The sequence below is a fragment of the Aegilops tauschii genome, chromosome 5 (genome assembly GCF_002575655.3).
Source record: "Aegilops tauschii subsp. strangulata cultivar AL8/78 chromosome 5, Aet v6.0, whole genome shotgun sequence".
Classification (NCBI taxonomy): domain Eukaryota; kingdom Viridiplantae; phylum Streptophyta; class Magnoliopsida; order Poales; family Poaceae; genus Aegilops; species Aegilops tauschii.
Window position 1 is genome coordinate 60,089,509 of NC_053039.3, and position 21,639 is coordinate 60,111,147.

Below are 21,639 nucleotides of genomic sequence, written 5' to 3' on the forward strand. Positions count from 1 at the left end.
CTCTCAAAGCCCCTTCATGTACTCTGACTTTTCTTTGGCAGCTTCGGCAACGAAGCCTTCTTGAATATTTCAAACTGCTCTTCCGTAATTGTTGGATTATCCTTTACAATCTCGGAGTAGGGTTCCTCTTTGATGATGATCCGATGTTTCACCCTTACTTTTGAGGCGGACAATGCGCCGCTAAACTTGCCCATGGCGTGTTTGTTTATCTTCTTCATTGTCGGGTCTTGCCACGGTCGAGTATATTTGAATTCATCCCGGCCCAGGAACAAGAATACCTTGTGCAGCTTCCTTAGGAGGGAGTGCTCCATATTTGGTATCTTCTTTAATTTCTCATCGTTCATGGTGGCGGTTACCCGTAGGATGCAGCCAATTTGATTGTCATAGCACGCGCGTGCTTCCGCGGGCTCTTTTGGCTCAAAATTGCCAAAACACACCTCCGTGACCACCAGTCTAGTAGTGTTGAGCTGGTTCGGGCGCCGTATCCTCTTCGGTTTCGGTTCTATACCGGCTTCGCCAGTCTCGGCGTCGGTGTCGGTCTCAGCGGCGGTCTCGGCGCCGGTCCCGATGTCGGTCTCATTCTTGGATGTGACAGGTGGGCACTGCAACAACCGTTGCACCTTGAGAAGGTTCAAATAGGCGTCTCCCGCCTCGTAGACGTTGCGATCACCAGAACCCTGCCCTTCTTCGTTGCTGTTGGGGAACGTAGTAATTTCAAAATTTTCCTACGCACACGCAAGATCATGGTGATGCATAGCAACAAGAGGGGAGAGTGTCGTCCACGTACCCTCGTAGACCGTTAAGCGGAAGCGTTATGACAACGCGGTTGATGTAGTCGTACGTCTTCACGATTGACCGATCCTCAGTACCGAACAAACGGCGCCACCGCGTTCAGCACACGTTCAGCTCGGTGACGTCCCGCGAACTCGCGATCTAGTAGAGCTTCCGGGAAGAGCTTCGTCAGCACGACGGCGTGGTGACGGTGTTGATGAAGTTACCGACACAGGGCTTCGCCTAAGCACCGCTACGATATGACCGAGGTGGATTATGGTGGAGGGGGCACCGCACACGGCTGAGAGATCAATGATCAATCGTTGTGTCTTGGGGTGCCCTCCTTCCCTCGTATATAAAGGAGCTAGGGGTAGGCGGCCGGCCAAGGAGGAGGGCGTGCCAAGGGGGGAGTCCTACTCCCACCGGGAGTAGGACTCCTTCTTTCCTAGTAGGAGTAGGAGAAGGGGGAAGGGAAGGAGAGAGGAGGAAGGAAAGGGGGGCGCCGCCCCCGCCCCCTCCTTGTCCAATTCGGACTAGAGGGGGAGGGGGCGCGCGGCCTGCCCTGGCCGCCCCTCCTCTTCTCCACCAAGGCCCAATAGGCCCATCACACTCCCCGGCGAATTCTCGTAACTCTCTGGTACTCCGATAAATACCCGAATCACTCGGAACCTTTCCGATGTCCGAATATAGTCGTCCAATATATTGATCTTTACATCTTGACCATTTCGAGACTCCTCGTCATGTCCCCGATCTCATCCGGTACTCCGAACTACCCTCGGTACATCAAAACACATAAACTCATAATACCGATCATCACCGAATGTTAAGTGTGCGGACCCTACAGGTTCAAGAACTATGTAGACATGACCGAGACACGTCTCCGGTCAATAACCAATAGCGGAACCTGGATGCTAATATTGGCTCCTACATATTCTATGAAGATCTTTATCGGTCAAAACGCATAACAACATACGTTGTTCCCTTTGTCATCGGTATGTTACTTGCCCGAGATTTGATCGTCGGTATCTCAATACCTAGTTCAATCTCGTTACCAGCAAGTCTCTTTACTCATTCCGTAATGCATCATCCCGCAACTAACTGATTAGTTACATTGCTTGGAAGGCTTATAGTGATGTGCATTACCGAGAGGGCCCAGAGATACCTCTTCGACAATCGGAGTGACAAATCCTAATCTTGATCTATGCCAACTCAACAAGTACCATTGGAGACACCTGTAGAGCACCTTTATAATCACCCAGTTACGTTCTGACGTTTGGTAGCACACAAAGTGTTCCTCTGGTATTCGGGAGTTGCATAATCTTATAGTCATAGGAACATGTATATGTCATGAAGAAAGCAATAGCAATATACTAAACGATCAAATGCTAAGCTAACGGAATGGGTCAAGTCAATCACATCATTCTCTAATGATGTGATCCCGTTAATCAAATGACAACTCATGTCTATGGCTAGGAAACTTAACCATCTTTGATTCAACGAGCTAGTCAAGTAGAGGCAAACTAGTGACACTTTGTTTGTCTATGTATTCACACATGTACTAAGTTTCTGGTTAATACAATTCTAGCATGAATAATAAACATTTATCATTATATAAGAAATATAAATAACAACTTTATTATTGCCTCTAGGGCATATTTCCTTCAGTCTCCCACTTGCACTAGAGTCAATAATCTAGTTCACATCGTCATGTGATTTAACACCAATAGTTCACATCGTCATGTGACCAATACCAAAAGGGTTTACTAGAGTCAATAATCTAGTTCACATCGCTATGTGATTAACACCCAAAGAGTACTAAGGTGTGATCATGTTTTGCTTGTGAGAGAGGTTTAGTCAATGGGTCTGCCACATTCAGATCCGTATGTATTTTGCAAATTTCTATGTCTACAATGCTCTGCACGGAGCTACTTTAGCTAATTCCTCCCACTTTCAATATGTACCTGGATTGTGACTTAGAGTTATCCAGATTGGTGGCAAAGCTTGCATCGACGTAACTCTTTACGACGAACTCTTTATCACCTCCATAACCGAGAAATATTTCCTTGGTCCTCTAAGGATAATTTTGACCGCTGTCCAGTGATCTACTTCTAGATCACTATTGTACTCCCTTGCCAAACTCAGTATAGGGTATACAATAGATCTGGTACACAACATGGCATACTTTATAGAACCTATGGCCGAGGCATAGGGAATGACTTTCATTCTCTTTCTATCTTCCGAAGTGGTCGGGCTTTGAGTCTTACTCAACTTCACACCTTGTAAAACAGACAAGAACTCTTTCTTTGACTGTTCCATTTTGAACTACTTCAAAATCTTGTCAAGGTATGTAGTCATTGAAAAAACATATCAAGCGTCTTGATCTATCTCTATAGATCTTGATGCTCAATATGTAAGCAGCTTCACCGAGGTCTTTCTTTGAAAAAACTCCTTTAAAATACTCCTTTATGCTTTCCAGAAAATTCTACATTATTTCCGATCAACAATATGTCATTCACATATATTTATCAGAAATGTTGTAGTGCTCCCACTCACTTTCTTGTAAATACAGGCTTCACCGCAAGTCTGTATAAAACTATATGCTTTGATCAACTCTTCAAAGCGTATATTCCAGCTCCGAGTGTAAGTGCATCTAGTGCCCCTTAGTGATTTTGGTGTATTGAAGACTTATAGGTTAAGGTACTAATGTGTTTTTGAGTGTATACAGGTCTATAAGTCTATGAGGAGTGTGATATTTACAGAGAAAGTCGACCCCTAAAAATGAAGTTCTTCGACTGAAGACTTTGGATTTCTGAAGACTTTGAAAGTGAAGAAATTGGTGTGACCTTGAAGACTTGGCATTCATTCGAGGAACATGAAGCGTGAAGATTTTTGTTTTTATAGTTTCATTTTCTCTTTCTTGAGTCATAGGAAACACCGTACTGTTAAAGGGGGTCGAGGAAATACACTACAAAAAAATACACTTCCGTGATGATACGTGTTTGTCACAGTAGGTCGCGTTTTTTGTCATGCATGTACATCCATGATGATTTTACGACAGAATCAAGATAGTCATACCTGTGCTGTCGTAGAAGTGTTCCATGACATTACCAAAATTATCATCACGGAAGTGTCCACTTCCATGACGATAAATCGCGCACCACAGAAGTGCTTTCGTCAAGGGTGACCGACACGTGGCATCCACCGTAACGGAACGTCGTTAAGCTATCGGGTCGGGTTTTGGATCCGATAACCCGTTAACAGCCCCGACCAATGGGAAATTTCCACGTGTAAAATTCTTATTGGCCGGATGAAACACAAGTCAGCTCGTCAGTGGGTCAGATAGGCGCCTATGATATGTCGACACGTGCCACGGCCCACCACTGGCCCATTTAGCTTACAAAGCCGGCCTGTTTGACTTGGTCAAAAGTTAACGGGCTGGCCCATGAAAAGCCTGTTAACGGTCTCTTTGCAAATAGCCCATTTTACGGCCCGTTAACTCACGGCCCGTTAGGCCCTAAAGGAAATCGGCCCAACAACGTCATGTGGGCCGTCGAATATAACACCAGCCCATTTTACTTTCGGCCCATGTATGGCCCACGACGTCTTTCGGCCCATATGAGGCCTTCGTATCTTTCGGCCCTTTACAGGCCCACGGTGACTCTAGCCCGTAATGAACAATAATTTTCTTTATACCCGTTAACGGCCCGTGATTTACATGGGCCGTTTCCAGCCCATGTTAGCTTTCGGCCTATTGACGGCCCATACGTTCTTGGGCTCGTTTTCGGCCCTCGATTACTTCCGGCCCGTTACTGGCATGTTCCCCTAATGGGCCAAATTCGGCCCATGGCAAGAGTCGGCCCGTTACTGGCCTGTTCCCCTAATGGGCCAAATTCGGCCCATGGCAACAGTCGGCCCGTTACTGGCCAGTTACCCTAATGGGCCAAATTCGGCCCATGGCAAGAGTCGGCCCGTTTCTGGCCTGTTAACCCATTGCACCGTTTCCAGCCCGTCCTATATTCTGGCCCATTAACGACCCGTTATGCCTGTGGCAGAATTAAGCCTTTGTTGTCCTACGGCCTGTTAACGGCCTGTTACCGTGCTGGGCCGATACCAATTACGCCCGATTACGGCCCATGTAGACCCATTTATCCGACGGCCCGAGGCCCACCGATTACAGGCCCATTTATCGATGGCCCATAGGAGACCCATGGATCCTACGGCCCATATATGGCCCATGGTAGTTGCGGCCACTAGCAAACCAGGGAAAAAGAAGACTAGGAAATAAATAAGGCCGAAACTAACGCTAGGCTATTAAGGCAATTGCACAGATTACATCCACTTGGCATCTAAGATCGCCACCAATGCAAATATAGGGAACACCCTACACTATACAAAAATGGATTGCTGTTTTCTTCAGCCGGTGGCTGCACGTTAAGAATAAATTTTGTATCGCACCAAAACAAATTACAACTATATAACAAAAGGAAGGTTGGCATAAAACTTAACAGTCTAGCAGATAAATGCACCACCAGAAGTTCAGAAGCTCAGTTCATTTGACCTGACTGTTATGTTTTCATGATGTATTGTCCGATGGAGCACCATAACCCTCGCCTTCATTTCCCCTAGGCTCCTGAACAACATAGCAAATGTCTGATAGTCTGGTTTCAAAACCATGCATATCTTGATGACATTGAGCAATGTTTCTCCTTGTTTCACAAAGGGTCTCTGTTAGGGAATGGACTTGTGTCAGGAGCGCAGATAAAACATTGCTTTGAGCTTGCATATCTTGATCATGAGGCAGTTTGGACGATATTGCCTTAACAACCAACCCAGTATTTTCGCAGGAACGTGCTTTTGGCACTGTTAGTGGACAGGTACTGACCCACTACAGCAAGAGCTGACATTGCGGTTATAGTTGCCTCGCCGGTTCCACCATTTTTTCCATAGCTCGCTGAAAAGTTGAGGTTTTACATTAGTAGTACCAAAACAGAAGATATTAAGGAGGCAGCAAAACCAAACAAAATAGCTTTGGTCTATATACAGAACTTATTTTGGTGAACCCATGTAAAATATTAGTTGTATTTTATTGCAAAGTACATAATAAAACCAGGTTCCAAACATATGACCATGTACCATCGCTAATGTATTGTCTATTTCTTCACATTGTATTGAGGGCTAAGGATAAAGAGACAAAGTTTATAATACGGTAAGCATAGTATGACATCATTCATATCACAAAACAACTGAGAACAGACAAACAGGCAATTGTAACCTTGTGTGGGCAAGTCCAGCACGGAACTAGATTACGGGTCAAGATCAAAGGAACATCACTCCTCTCTTTTAAACCTTGTAAGGTGCAATGATACGCTAAGACAATTGTGTATAAAATTGAAAAGGGTAATAGACATTGGCTGCAAACCATGCAGTTCAAGGCACAAGTCAGAGTAAGTAGTAGTTAAAAGGCATGAGGATTAAGGACTTACAACAGCGGCTTTGACTGGCGTAGTCATGCCCTTCTTCTTGCTGGTGTGACAGTCCTTGAAGATTTCCACAGCATTTGGTTCAGGTACTTTTTGGTCCTTGCGGGCTTTCCTCTGCATTTCGAACAAGTCAATATAGATCTGATAATATGGTACAGCGAAAAGAGTGAAACAGCAACTAATTACAAGAGCCTCGCAGTGTGCAATATAGCTACGAGATCCTGTCGTCTGTTGGAATTTCACTTTCGTACGGTTGGCCTTGCTCTTTGAACAGTTCACCTACAAGAAGATAGATTTGTGTGGCACATGCATAAATAGGACTTCAACATGTGATCTGATCACATATATATAATGTACCTGATACTTCAGATCAGACCAGTGTTTAACAAGGCCCCTCCAGTCTTCATCCGATATATTTTCCACTGGAGATGTTTGGGAAAGTTCACTGTTAGCCTTGCCTTCAAAGTGAGTTTTCCTCAAGTTATATCGATACTGTCGCAGAGCAGACTTGAAAACATGGGTGCAAGCTTGTCTGGTTGCATCATCTTGGCTATCCAACTTGAACCTCATCTGTTGAAAATTATGGGAGTCTCATTATCAGCAACCTAGAAAGTATGGGACAGAGCAAGACGATATTACAAGTTTCCATACATAACTATACTTACAGATAAATGGTCGAGGAAGGTGTTGAACTGGGTTTCGTGTTTGTCATTCCTGTACTGAATCCATGTTGGGAGGATACGTACATGACACCTAACGGCAATCGCTGCCTCTGATACTAACTTGGTTGACTCTGTAGCATCACGTGGCCTTTTTAAACCTACCTCAAAACGGATCTCCATTCTTCCTCCTCTAGATTTAGTTAAGCTATCGAGCATTATCCCTGATGTTTGTTTCCTCTTGCGCCTAGGTGCTAGTCCAACAACGAACATAGGAAGTGTTAGTGTACATCAAACTATGAGACTACATATAAAGAAGCATGCAACTGTAACTTGACTCCAGCAACTACCTTCTTGTTGTTGAAGCTCACAAGGTTCATCTGATATTGCCAACTCGTCTTGTGTCAAGAGTGCTTGGGAAGTAGTGTCAGGTGGCAAGGGAGCTTGGGAACGTGCTGCTAGCTCAGTTGACGCACGAGTAAGTCGTGCAGCTGGTAGTACTGTGGTAGGTGTTGCAAGAACTAGGGTTGTCTCTGCTTGTTTGGTGGCAGCTATTTGTTTCTGTTTGGCTTTTTTTGCAACTCATGTAGCATGGGATGCCGTGTTTGTAGAATTTCCGCTGGACTTTGACCTTCTATTGCACCATCAGTACCAGCAGAATCTGCAGGATTCATCCGCTTCTCATTCCCTGCCATTCTGTGTTTCTTCCTCTTTCTCTGTGCCATGTTAAGTCAAGCCAACAAGAAAAACGAATAACAATTTAGTTCTTCAGAACAAATTGATGCGTGATGCAGACGAACTGAACTTTGATGTTAGACAACCACATGATAGGAGGATGTAATATGTATGAAAAACAGGACAGAAGAGATAACCAGAACTATGATGTGTAAACTAAGAAGAAGACATTTCACCAAATTAGAAGCAATGCAATGGAAGGTAGACACCATATGAAAGATGCTACAAATATCGCTCTGCCAAGTTAACAGTGTCTCATCATAAATGGCGTTTAAACAAATGTGAAGCGGTACAAGAAATAAACCATATGCAAGATGCAAAAAACATCACACTACCATGTTAGAGGTCTCTCGTCATTAGTGCCATTGCATATTCACAGCATTGCATATTCACAGCTTATGATGTGTAAACTAAGGAGAAGCCATTTCAACAAATTAGAAGCAATGAAAGCTAGACACCATATGAAAGATGCAACGAATATCACTCTACCAAGTTAAAACTGTCTCGTCATAAGTGCCATTTCAACAAATTAGTAGTACAAGCTAGAAAAGAATGTGAGATGTAACCTATATCACACTCCGAAGTCAAACGTGTCTTATGATAAGTGATTGTTGCAGGTTACACAACAGTAGTAATTTGATGTAAGAACATGGTGTGATAGACAGATATTGCATGTTCTAGAAACAGGAACACGTGTCTTATTCAAGTATAATGTGTAAAGTAAGCAGATGGAATTCAACAAAATTAGAAGCAATACAAGCTAGACATCACACATAACATGCAACCACATATAACAGTGCCAAGTTGGAGGGAGCACCGGTGATGCTGCACTAGGGGAGACGTGCTCATCATAAACACAGCTTTGTTGAGTGTCTATGCATGTGTTGTCTTGGAAATCATCTTGGGGGTGTGGAGGAGTAGAAACTGTAGAGGCCCTCCGTTCGGAAGGAGCACCTTTATCCGCTGCCTTGCTAACTTCCTTTTGCTTTATTGATTTTGAATTGTCAAGTAAAACCAACAAGAAAAAGCAATAAAATTCTCTCTTCGGAACTCATTCATGCATGATACTGACAATCACTACTTTGATGTAAGGCAAACACATGATACCAGGATGGAATATGTACGAAAAACAGGACGGCATGGCATGTTCACAACAGTTTGTGTAAACTAAGCAGAAACCATTCCAGCAAATAAGAAGCAATGCAAGCTAGACACCACATGAAAGATGCAACCAATATGACTCTGCCAAGTTAAAAGCATCCCATCATAAATGGAATTTCAACAAATTAGAAGCAGCGCATGCTATAAATCATATGAAAGATGCAACTAATATCGCACTGCATATACTAAAGGTGTCTCGTCATGTTGATTGATGCAGGATACCAAAAAAACAATAGTTTTATGTAAGGACATGCTTAATAGACAGATGTACTATGTACTAAATACAGGAAGGCATGTCACAACATTAACAGGTATAATGTATAAGCTAAGCAGACTAGCACATGCAGTTTAACCAGATTGGAAGAAATTACAATCTAGACACCACATGCAACATGCAACCACATATCACGCTGCCAAGTTAGAGCAAGCACCTGCGATGCTAGTGTAGGGGAAATGCTGTAATCAACTACAGAGCTACGTTCACTATCTTCATCTAGCATTTCTGTTTCTTGAGAATCATGTCGGGAGGCTGACGCTGCATTCTTTAAATGAGGAGTAGTCCCCTTGCCTGCCTGCCTCGTCATAAGTGATTGATGAAGGATACACAAGAACATTAGTTTGATGTAAGAACATGGTTAATACACAGATGTACTAGTATGTACGAAAAACAGAAAGGCATGTCATATTCAAAGGTATAATGTGTAAGCTAAGCAGATGCAATTTAACCAAATTGGAAGCAATACAAGCTAGACATCCGGCTGGAGTGGTGAGCATGATCATCTAGGACCTGAGAGCCTGGTGGGAGGCGGGCTGCTTCGCCATCATCGCAGCTTTTTAGTTGGCTTCCAGGTGATGCCTATCTTTGCTGGGCTTGTCCCTGGCTCGGCCAGTGCCCTGACTAGCTATTTGTCTTCTGGTGCTCACGGGATGGTGGTTCATGTAAAAAAAATATCTTTCCTTATCTTACCGACTTCGGCCTTTCGAATACAAGCTAGACACCATATGGAACATGCAACCACATATGACACCACGAAGTTAAAGCAAGCACCTGGGATGGTGGTTCATTGCGAGCGAGGTCATCAACTCCAGAGCTACGTTTACCGTCTCCATCTGCTCACACTGCACCCTTTATAGCACTGTAACGTGTCTTGCCTACCCGCATATGAAGCTGGAGCGACTTCTCTCTTTTCTTTTTGGCTTCTCTCATGGCAGCAGAGTCTGAAATACCCTTGCATAAAAACACAATAGTGAGAGTAAGGGTGAAGTGTGTGCAAAACTAGTGCACTATAAAAGTAGCAGATAGCAGGTGGCTGGAAAATAAATGACAGGAGACATATGATAGCTCTACAACATTGCATGGCAAACAAAATTAGATTCTACTCTGTATGATTTTGTAATATATGAGCACAGGAAATGCAGGTACTCCTCCAGCACACCACCACATGTGGTCATATCTAAGATAACAGTCGACCGGAAATAAATAGGTCAGTCGATTTTTTTAATGAACCGTCCGATCTATAAGGAACGCGCAGATGGCCTTCGTCTACCTCCCGCCAGTCACTGTTGACGATCTTTCTCGAACCGCCAGCGACCACCGGCCCAGACCCCTGCCTCCGCCGTCCCGCCCTCCCATCGACCTCACACCACCGCCGTGCTTGGCAGCGCCCCCAGGCCATCCCTTTAATCCCGGCCGACCTCCAGATCGGGCGCCAGTAGCTCTAGGCCGCACACGCCCATAAGATAAACACCAAGGCGCTGCTTCCCCGGCGTAATAGGCGCACTAGCGCCTGTTACGCTGGGGAATGCTTCCGTTAATTGGGAATCAACTGGCCAGAAATTGAAATTCAGGAGGGGCGACGGACCTCTAGCTAAGGTGAAATAGTATATGAGGAGAAACCTTGTGCATCGCGAGTTACTAGGAACATCTAGTATCAAGAAGAAGCGGTCAACTAGTGTCTTCTGTGGGATGAATACCGTGCAAGCTGAGACATAAGATTTGCACGAATAAGGGAAGAGGAGTACCTTTTTCGGTTGCCGGTGTGGTCACCTCCACATGTCGCGCCGATCTTCTTTTTACTGGGGAAACCAATGTTCTGGAGGGTGCAGGCTTGGACGAACCCATGGACAAATTGTTGACTGTGTTGCCGTGGCCGTATCTCGGCGGAGGGGAAGCAGATCTGAGGCAGCGAAGGACGGCGTAGCAGGAACAGCTTCGGTGCGGTGGAGGGTGGCGAAGTTGGAGCGGCAGCGGTGAGGCGCAGGACGGCGTGGTTGAACTGGCTCGGGTATGGACGGCTCGGCCTCGGCTTCAACTACTAGCCGTGGAGGGCGTTGCGGTTGAGGTTGCGGTGGACGACGATGTCGGGGTATCGGCTCCGGCGTGATGGAGGGCGGCGGTTGATGGGTGGGATGGGGTGGTGGACGGAGGACGCTGGGGTTTCGCGGCTGGTGGAGAGGTACTTTTCGCGCCCATGGAGTACGAATGGGGAATCAGACGGGTGGGGGGAACCATGTTTCGGTCTGGGACGCGCTTGTTTTTAGCTTTTTTGAACAGAAGATGGGACGCGCTTGTTTGAAATTTGGGGAAAGTACAAACTTTGCCCCCTCTTAAATTTCGGACCTACTGCGGTCGGGGGTAGGATGGTAATCCCAGGTGTCCCAAATAGTGGGCGGGAGCGATTTCCGCCGCGCGCATGTGTGCTTAGGCGGCCATTGTGTATGAATGTTTTTCGGATGCGGTTGCGTGGCGTCTAGATGAAGCTACAAACCTACCCCGGTTTAGACCTTTGGACGTCGGGCCGGTAGGTTTCACGGGTCGGATATTAGAAAAGTAATTTCCATGTACTACCAAACATTGTTCTCACGCGGTTTCGGGCGAGTAGACGCTCTTTTGGCGCTTCTTTCGAAATTTTGAAACACAAGCATTCACGTTTAGAGTACTCTTGAACTATGAGGATTGGCCTAAAATAGACAACATTATATTTGACCTTGTATGTTTCAAAACCTCATTAAATTATCCGCTTCTTTTTGAAATTTTGACACTTGAAAATCCTATAACTACGATTATTTTGGAATGGAGGAGCTAAATTTGAATCTATTTTGTACACGACTACATATGCTATTATGTACAAAATAAGAGCAAAGATTGGTGCCCCCATAATTTAGGTATGGTTTACAAATGCCATGATATCAAATTCAAATAATTGAATGGACTTCATGTTGAATTCGATTTTTTTAGACCACCTTAAGTTGAATTCAAATGTATGCTAGTTCATAGGTAGCTATTTATAATGTCCATTGTGTAACTTTCATATGTATAATGTGCTTTACACACACAACATGAACTATACTCACGTTTATATTCGATTGCTAAACCGATGCATTGTCTGGAGTTCAAAATACTAACTATGTGGATCAATTGTGTCGAATAATAACATAGACATGCTCAAATTCGATAGAATCTAGATGTCTGATGGATCAATGACCGCTCCTTACGCGAATTGCAAATATCATGATCCCATCCTAATATTTGGATACAATTTATATCTTTAATCAATGTGTAGAGCAGTCTTTTACGTGTAGTTTCACTCTCCATCGGTGGTCTCTCACACATGCTCACACACTCTCTCCCGAGGTGTCTTTCTCGCACACATGCTCTAGATATAACCCTCCCTCCCTCTCGTAACCATTTACAACTGTTTTCACTAACCTTTATCACAAGCACTCTTCCTTTCGCAAACATACACACGCACAATCCTCATCGACCCTTTCTATATACATGGACCTGCCTACGTGTCTCATGTACGCACATTATCTTTACGCCTGTCTCTCATGCATTGTCTCACACCTCTCTTCCTAATCGACGAGTATGATTCTAGCAGAGCATTCTGTAGGATGCCCCTTAAAGTTAGGTTGGATGAATAGTAATATCAAAGATAAAGGGGTTACCTTAGTCCGAGAACCTAGGGTTACAAATCCTAGCTGGCTTTGTCAGTGGACATAGAGTCCTTCACAATTCTGCTATCTTTGTCTTGTACGACTAGTCATCCATGGGTCTTCCTAAATGCGTCACGGGCCGACCAATGTGGCGCAGGACGGAATCGAACGAAGGGCCTCACCTCGACCCACCGGACCTCACGTGGTGACATACCCTCTGCCCCCACGTCTCATTATCTTCTCACACCCACACATACCAACACAAACACCACACACACAGAAAATTTCTCCGGGTGCCTCTATTCCCTCCCCCCTTGCATATACACACTCAAGGGAATGGAATCTCTTGTCGTGACGTCATATTCGTCTCTCTCTCTCTAGACCACTCTCATTTCTCATGCTATCTCTCCCATGCCCCCCCCCACCCCCACCCCCCCGTCGGCCCCTCTATCCATGCCTCTCTCGAATACGTAATACACACACATACCTCTCTAGGCCCCGCCAAATGCATCAACTACACATTCACACATGTTACATCACATACCCCATTGATCTAAAAAGCCGTCTCTTCACGTTTATTTCACATACAACATTCCTTTTGCATAAAGTGTGGCCAAAAAATTATTTTAGAGTTTCTACATATATACAACATTACAAAGTTATATGGAGGAGTACGAACGCTAATTTGCAATGCATGGTGCCCACAATGGTATTTATTCCGCACTATGAATTTGTATATTTTTATACTATATACAAAGTTAGTCATAATAAAGAGAAACGAAGAGCATCTCTCTCTCCATCGCATACCCCCCTATACGCCCCTTTCACGTATGCACACAAAACTATCTCCAGTTCTTCTAAAAGTAAGCCCCCAGAAAATTCACGCATGTTTCATCTTTCTCTCGCGGTATATGCAATGACGATCATTATATTTGAAGCGAAATCACGATACGTACATTGGACTTCAGAGTCCACTCATTACGGTCACCATTTACGTTTAGTGGTTATTATACAGTCACGGGCTCACCGTACAACTCTGTATTTGCTCATGACATGACTAGTTGACCAGTTAAACGCTCCACGTGGCACCTCTAGTGTTGCATCACATTATCTCACTACCATCGTGCCCACGTGTCGACTTGTATCTACTCTACATCTACACTCTTATAAAGTACATAAAATACACTCTTATAAAAAACAGACTTGGTGATGATGGTGTGCCTGCCATCCTGCAATATAGGCCGTCCGATTTATATCTGACGGATAGGAAAGAAACTATGACAATTTTGCAAAAAGGTAGCCACACACCTCTCCACATTTGCAAATAAGGCCTTCCCTCGTTCATCCTTTTCTCTCACAAGATAAACAAGTCATACAAATGCATCTTGATGTTACGTGCAACGCATGGGCATCTTGCTAGTAAGAATGAAAACAAACGACAAAAAAATATTTGGACGGTGGTTCGAAGTCATGACCGCGGGCACAGCGGACAAGGTGGCCTTGTATTGGTATGCTGAGCCGTCTGTTTTAACACACAGGAGCTGGTGTGGTGATTATACACACACGCACGCATGCACACGAACTGCATCCACGCAACACTCACTCAAACACATGCACCCACGCACGCACGCAACACTCACACGTACACACGCAGCCACACACACACACGCAACACTCACACGCACGCACGCAATACTCACACGCACACACGCACGCATGCATGCACACACCAGTACACCACACAACCAACACACACTCTCACGCTCAAGTGCTCAACCTACACGTGCATGCGCACACATCAGGCCATGACAGACACATACACAACCAGGTGATTCCCATGCACGGGTTGGAGCCTTGTCGCGCCTGCATAAATTTGTGTTTATCTGACCTCTTGCCTATGCAAACTGACTGGTGGGACCCACAAGGAACGTGGTCAATTTAACTAGTCAACATGGTGCCACGCAGACTATTTGGCCGGTCAACAGAGTGCAATCCGATGCTGAACTGTGAGCAAGTGACCGTATAATCACCGCAAAACGTATATAGTGACCGTAATCAGCTTATTCTGAAGTTCGGTGACCGTATTACGCTTTTCTCTCTGTAGGCCCTCCAAAACTACATCTCTACACGTTCTCACATGTTACATCTAACAACTATGCAATACAGCACTACTACTACACTCTAACACAATAAATCATATGAGTTTTTAGTTTTACTAGATATCATATTGTTACTTATAATTATTCAGTTTGCATACATTAAAATTGCCTTTGAAATGTATGGCCAGTATCATCTACCGCGCGAGAAAAATCACGCCCTTTCTTGTTTAATTGAGTTTGTATCGATGGATCGTGCAAAACAGCAAAACTATAGTACTATACAGTACAAGTGACAGTTCACTGGGCCGTCGTGTCGTCTACTCCTCCGTCGTAAGAGTGGAGCGCTCGCTTTCATAAATCTTCTAGTCCCTTTCGCCGACATGTGGGACATCAAGCTACCGGGTCCACGTGCCATACCGGAATACAGTGCAGAGCAGCCGGGGTGAAGCACCCCAGTCATGGCGCCGGCGTAGTAATGAGCAATGAGGCGTCAAATCACAAAGCTGCACCTTTCCCGCAGTTAAGTTGGAGGGACGAAGCAACCATCATTTCACTCGTTGCTGAATCCGCTTCTCCCTCATCTTCTTCAACTTAACCACGTGTTGCTTCTGTCGTTGTTCTGCCTCATGTGGGACGCGGATCGGCTTGGTAAATCACTGACACATGGGACCGCATGTTAGCAAACCGCCAGGACAACGTCCTCCGAAAATAAGAAGCCTAATCCTAGACTTACAAAGGGCTACGTAGCTGCTACGTATACTTTCCATCTAATCTATATATGCCCCCCCTGATTTTCAGGTGGGGTGGGCCTAATCCTCTCCTTTAATCCAATCAAATAGTCCCACATCACATCAGTTCGTAACTTTACTAAACCATTACGTGGATGTAGCATTGCTCAAATAAGAAACCTCCCCCGCCATCCGCGCAGCAAAATCACCTCCTTTTTACTAATCTTGATTCTATAATTTTTTAGATCAATATAACTGAGATTTGTATAGATAGCACACAGGAGCAAAACCAAGTGGTACGGTTAAGGGCATCCACAATGTGTAGCCAAATGTGAAAATAGCTTTTGGCATCGTGGGAACCATTGTGGACGGTGTTGCCAAAGCCAAAAAGATGGAACCGAAGCTCCCTGATTGATTGATTGAAGGAATAGAAAAATGCAACGTCTCTCCTCTTTCTCCCATGCTTGGACGCATGTAGTACAGTATAGAGCACAGAGTCTACTCCCCTGTCCCTTCTATCACAAATCACAAAGCAGTGAGGCGTCAAATCACAAAAGCACGGACGAAGCAACCATCATTTCACTCTTCGCTGACTCCGCTTCTCCATCGTCTTCTTCGAGAAACCATCTCACCGCACTAGTACTCCTAGTAGTACTAGTAAAGGACTTCCTGGATGCAAATAAGGCGGTTGTCTCGGCTTGCAGGTGGCACTTGCGAACGACTTACCGTGGTCTCCCTCAATGGTGTTCTCCGTCGAACGCACTTCGCCAAACCACCCAAAAAAGATATCATCGACGTCACCGCAATGGGGAAGGAAGTCAAATATAGTTACTACCTCCATTTTTTTTGTACACAAGGCCAGTATATCAAAATTACAATTTGCAAAGGGCCACTAACACTAATCGAGGCAAAATTGATGGGGTTAGCAACCAAGGACATTAATATCCCCTGCATGCATGCGGAAGTGAGAAGGTTGGTTTGCATGGCGCTGCATTAATCAAGCGATGAGGAGTGAGATGGTTAGCTCTTTGGTCTTTGGAGAAAAAAATACGCATTAATTGACACGTGAAACGAGGATTTGTATCGATTAAATCCCGCGAAGGAAAACCCCGCTTTTCTTTTTTAACACTAGTACTCCTAGTACGTACGTACTTATCCTGTTTGGGTCTAGGCCTTGCATTGCCAAACTTCGCCACACATTTTTGCCAAGCTGGCCTAAAGTTTTCAAAATGAGAAGGAGGTACACTTGCGCACGGCTGTCGCGGTCGCACCGCACCCTCACACGGTCGCTCCTGCACGCCACGGTCGCACCGCACCCTCACACAGTCGCTCCTGCACGCCACAAACCCAACCAAGGGAACGCACCCTCACTGACACGTGCTGTCGCATGTGAACAAACCAAACTCAGCCATCCTATCGCTGACACGTAATTTTCGTTCATAGAGTATGTTTATCCAACCGCATGTTGGGGAGTATTCATACGGCCCGTGCGGTAGTCTGTTGGGGAAGAAGAAGAGGTGAGGAAGAAGGAAAGAAGGGTTAGGAGACGTAGGATATTCATCCAACCGCCTGAAATGGTAGACTGACCCAAGTCAGGCGACTTGCATAACAAATATATGTTTTTACACAGCAAAAGATCCATAAAAACAACAACATAAAGAAAAACTATCACTGCTCGCGGAAAGAGACGGCCTCGTCGTCTTTGGCTGCCGGCGCGAACCAGTCGTCGCTGCCGACGTGTGTCTCCGCACCGTGGTTGTCCTCGGCCTCCAGCTACTCGTTCAAGCGGAGCGTGCGGGCCCTCTGCACAGACGAGAGCACAGCCCGGTTCAAGTCGAGGACGTCCGGTTCCGCCTGCAGGAGGGCCTCGATGGCAGCGGCATCCGCGCGCTCCACGTCGAGTCGAGCCTCCGCCGCCCGGTTCAAGTCTAGGACGTCCGGTTCCGCCTGCAGGAGGGCGTCGATGAGAGCGGCATCCGCGCGCTCTGCGTCGAGTCGAGCCTCTGCCGCCCGGTTCAAGTCTAGGACGTCCGGTTCCGCCTGCAGGAGGGCCTCGATGGCAGCGGCATCCGCGCGCTCCACCTCAAGTTGAGCCTCCGCCGCCCGGTTCACATCCACGACATCCGGTTCCGCCTGCAGGAGAGCCTCGATGGCAGCGGCATGCGCGCGCTCCGCGTCGAGTTGAGCCTCTACCTCCCGGTCCTCCTTTAGTATCGCCATGTTGAACCGCTGGTCCGCCTGCACCATGGGGGACTCGGACGCCGGCACGAAGTCGACGTCCATCGTCTCATACCCATCGGGGGCCTTCTGCGCCGCGACCTCCGCCATGAACATTGGATCGGCTTCCTCCTCCTCTTAGCTTGGCTCCAGAGAACTCAGGGATTGGCCCGCCGCAAAGCGAGCTTGGGAATGGAGGTCTGTGTGGCCGACCGCCGCCGCGATTTCTACGCTGCGCTCCGGCGTCAGCATCTTGTAGTAAGTGATCTTGCGGCGCACCATGGCTTTCCGGCGAACTAGGGGACGCTTGATCCGGGCTAGGGGATCGAAAGGTGGGGGAATGGGCTGGAGATTTGGTGTGGTTTTAGGGCAGTGGCTGCCGTAGGCCGAGCAGCAAAGGTTCTGGTGTGAATAGTGGTTCCGGTGACCACCGGTCAATCGGTTTTGACTGTACATCGCTCTTGTCGCGTTCGCGTTGCAGCCCGGCACGCTGTACCCTCCATGTCGCTCACCGAATGGAACGCGCTTCGTCTTGCGTTTTCGCTCGCTTGTGGGAGCGCAGTTGAGAGCAAACCGACGTCCCTCCCCCTCCCCCGCCCGCGTCATTTATTATACCACCACTCCCTCCGTTTTATGCGGAGTAAATAAAAACAGAGGGAGTATACTACGGATGAGGATCCCCTGACGTGGCCGAACCCATTGAGTAACTGACATGCGGGGCCTAGCAAGCATGGGGTCCGCCAGTAAGTGACCGAAAGGGAGGGTAAGGCAGGCATACCTACGTTAGAGGATCCACTTCCACTATACTACTTTGACCAAATGTTAGAGTAATAATATATGACATGCAACTTACATAAATGTTAGAGTAATAATATATGACATGCAACTTACACAAAGCATACAGGGTCTAATGCGTTTTTCGAGGCTAACTTTGACCAAATGTTAGAGTAATAATATATGACATGCAACTTACACAAAGCATACGGTAAAATTCGTATGTGAAAGGAGTTTCCAATGATATAATTTTCACATTATACATCTCATGTAATATTAATCTTGTCAATAGTCAAATTGGAAACCATCTCGAGTACAAATCTAGGAGTACGTACGAATCTAACAATATTGATTGGGCGTTGTTGAATGTTGATACCTTTTTGATCAAAGTAGAGATACTTTGACTACACATAAAACTTATATGTAAACTAGAAAGGATAGGGGGAGTATATTGTATGTTCAAAAACGAAACGAACATTGAATACCCTTTATATATGATTTGCGGATGCTATGATCACCGGTTCAAAATTTTGAATCCGCCTTAGGTATCACGTGCCCCCACTCGTTCCCTCTCGATTTCATCTCGGAGTCCGGAGATCTATTGAAAGAGGACTAGGGTGGGTACATGCGAATGATACTCGGCGGAATGTTCAAATGAGGCATGCGGGAGGATGGACTCGACTGGAGGGCGACATGATCGATGGAGAAGAGGGTTGGAGAGGAATGAGAAATAAGCAAACGCCACATGATTATACTTGAACGGCTCAAATAAACAATAAGTTGTCTCGCTTGGCCTACATAGTGAAAGGCCTAATGCGCAACGCGGGAGCACTGACGCTCGAATATGGCCGGGAAAACAGGGAAACCGACATGTGGGGCACACCCGTCGGGACGACATAGCGCAGACTAGTCCAATGGAGGAGCTGGCCCACGACCTCCTCGCCACCGACAACCGTTCATGTGGGTCGTTGGGGCCAACAACGGGGCGCAGCTCCAGCACCGCCTCTGGACACGACGACCGCGGTGAGCGACACGCTCATATCATCGGTAGACACGGTCGGTTTCAGTGTGCCGAGGGTGGCGTTAGTGTTGTGGCACGACCAACGGTATGTTTGGTTTGTGCCCAAGGTTGCCCCATCAAAGCATTGGGTAGCCAAAATTTTGGTTGAGGTATTGGTTGCCCATGATTTGGCCGACATTGGCAAGAAAAATGAACTAGAGTTGGCTAGAGTTCATTGGCATGCCAAAGAAATGGCAACCATCCAAACAAAGACAAACCTTTGGGTCATGACCAAAATTATGTTTGAGGTATTGGTTGCCCATGATTTGGCTGACATTGGCAAGAAAAATGAACTAGAGTTGGCTAGAGTTCATTGGCATGCCAAAAAAATGGCAACCATCCAAACAAAGACCAATCTTTGGGTCATGACCAAAATTTTGGTAAGGTGCACTTTGGCCACAATCCAAACACACCCCAACACCCGGCTCGTCGAGGATGCACGGGGCGCCGCGACGCATCCGCGGAGTGGTGTAGCGCGGCCAACTGCATCCTCTGGACCTGAGACCATGCCGGGTCGTCTTGCTTTTTCAATGACATGCGGGGATCGGATGTGAGCAAAGGGCATCTCCAACGTTGCCACGACCGCAGCTGACTACCCTGGCACACCAAAACCCTCGCCCCTGGCGCCGTCGCGCGGTGCGTTCCCAGCCGGCGCCAGCTGCCCGCATTCATGTCGTCCGTTCGTATGTCGTTGTTAAGAGGCTCGGTGCCCGAGGAACCAACTCCGGCGACTTAATGACGCACCCGGACTCTTAGCCTCACCGGAATGCGCTACTTAAAGCGGCAACGCCCAGTTAACCTCCACACCATAGCGCATCGTCCTCCTACCTGGCACCACATCCGCCATGACCGCAAGTGCGAACGCTCTGCGGGAGAGCTTGTCTTCGGGGATGAAGCTCGAGGTCGCCGCCCTCGCTCAAGTTGCCTCTCGCGACGCAATCACGGCGTAGCCGGACGCGACCGCACAAGCGGTGGCCACGCTGGCGGCCGACGACGGGAGCACCGTCGGCCACGCGTCCTACTTGCCGCCGTCCAACGGCCGGCACGGCCGAGGTCAGGGACTCCTCCGAGGATGAGTACGGCATGGGAGGCGGCAGGGCATGGTGTGCCAACTGGCCGGTCCGTATCCCGTGTTCTACTCTTCCTCGCCGGAGACCGCACCTTCACTTCACGGGTCTTGAAGCCAGCCCCCGAACATAGAGATCGTAGATGGAGGACGTCGGTCGCCGCCGTAGAATAGGTTTAGGGTCGGGTTTCTTTTATTTTTCTGTCCTATAAAAGTTCGAAATGTATTGAAAATCTGCCGTGTTTGCATTAATCTCGGTCGGTGTATATGAACTTTCACAATAATATACATATTGTAGGAGTACTAGTAAGATGCCCGTGCGTTGCACGGAAGATCAAGATCTTGTGGGAGAAAATGATGAACGAGGGAAAGCCTTATCTGCAAATGTGGAGAGGAGTGCGGGTAAATTGTCATAGTTTCCTTCCTATCCGTTAGATATAGATCGGACGGCCTATATTGCAGGATGACAGGCACACCATCATCACCAACTCTGCTTTTTATTGAACCGAGACCAATCTAACATGCGAAGTAAAATAGACACATAGGGTCTATACATACACAAATTATCTTAGGCACTCCAATAGTACGTCCACTACACATTCACGCATTTCACATCTTTCTACATCTACGGGAACCTATGAAAGGGTTAACGTAAATTGCCTCTCTCTCTCCTCCCCTGATTTTCATGGTGGTGGGCCCCTCCCTCCCCCCAATCTACAATCAACAGCTCACATATTTCACATTACGTTAATTACGTAACTAGGATTACGTAGGTGTAGCATTACTCGTCCTAAAAAAACCAACTAAGCCAACCTCCCAGCATATCGCGCGGGAAAATACCCGGCCACGCCGTTTTAGTCGGGATTACCGGATTACTAGTAGTAGTATCGATGGATCGCACGAAGCAACAAAAAAAATTTTGAGGGGGCGAAGCACCTAGTTTAAAAGGAAAA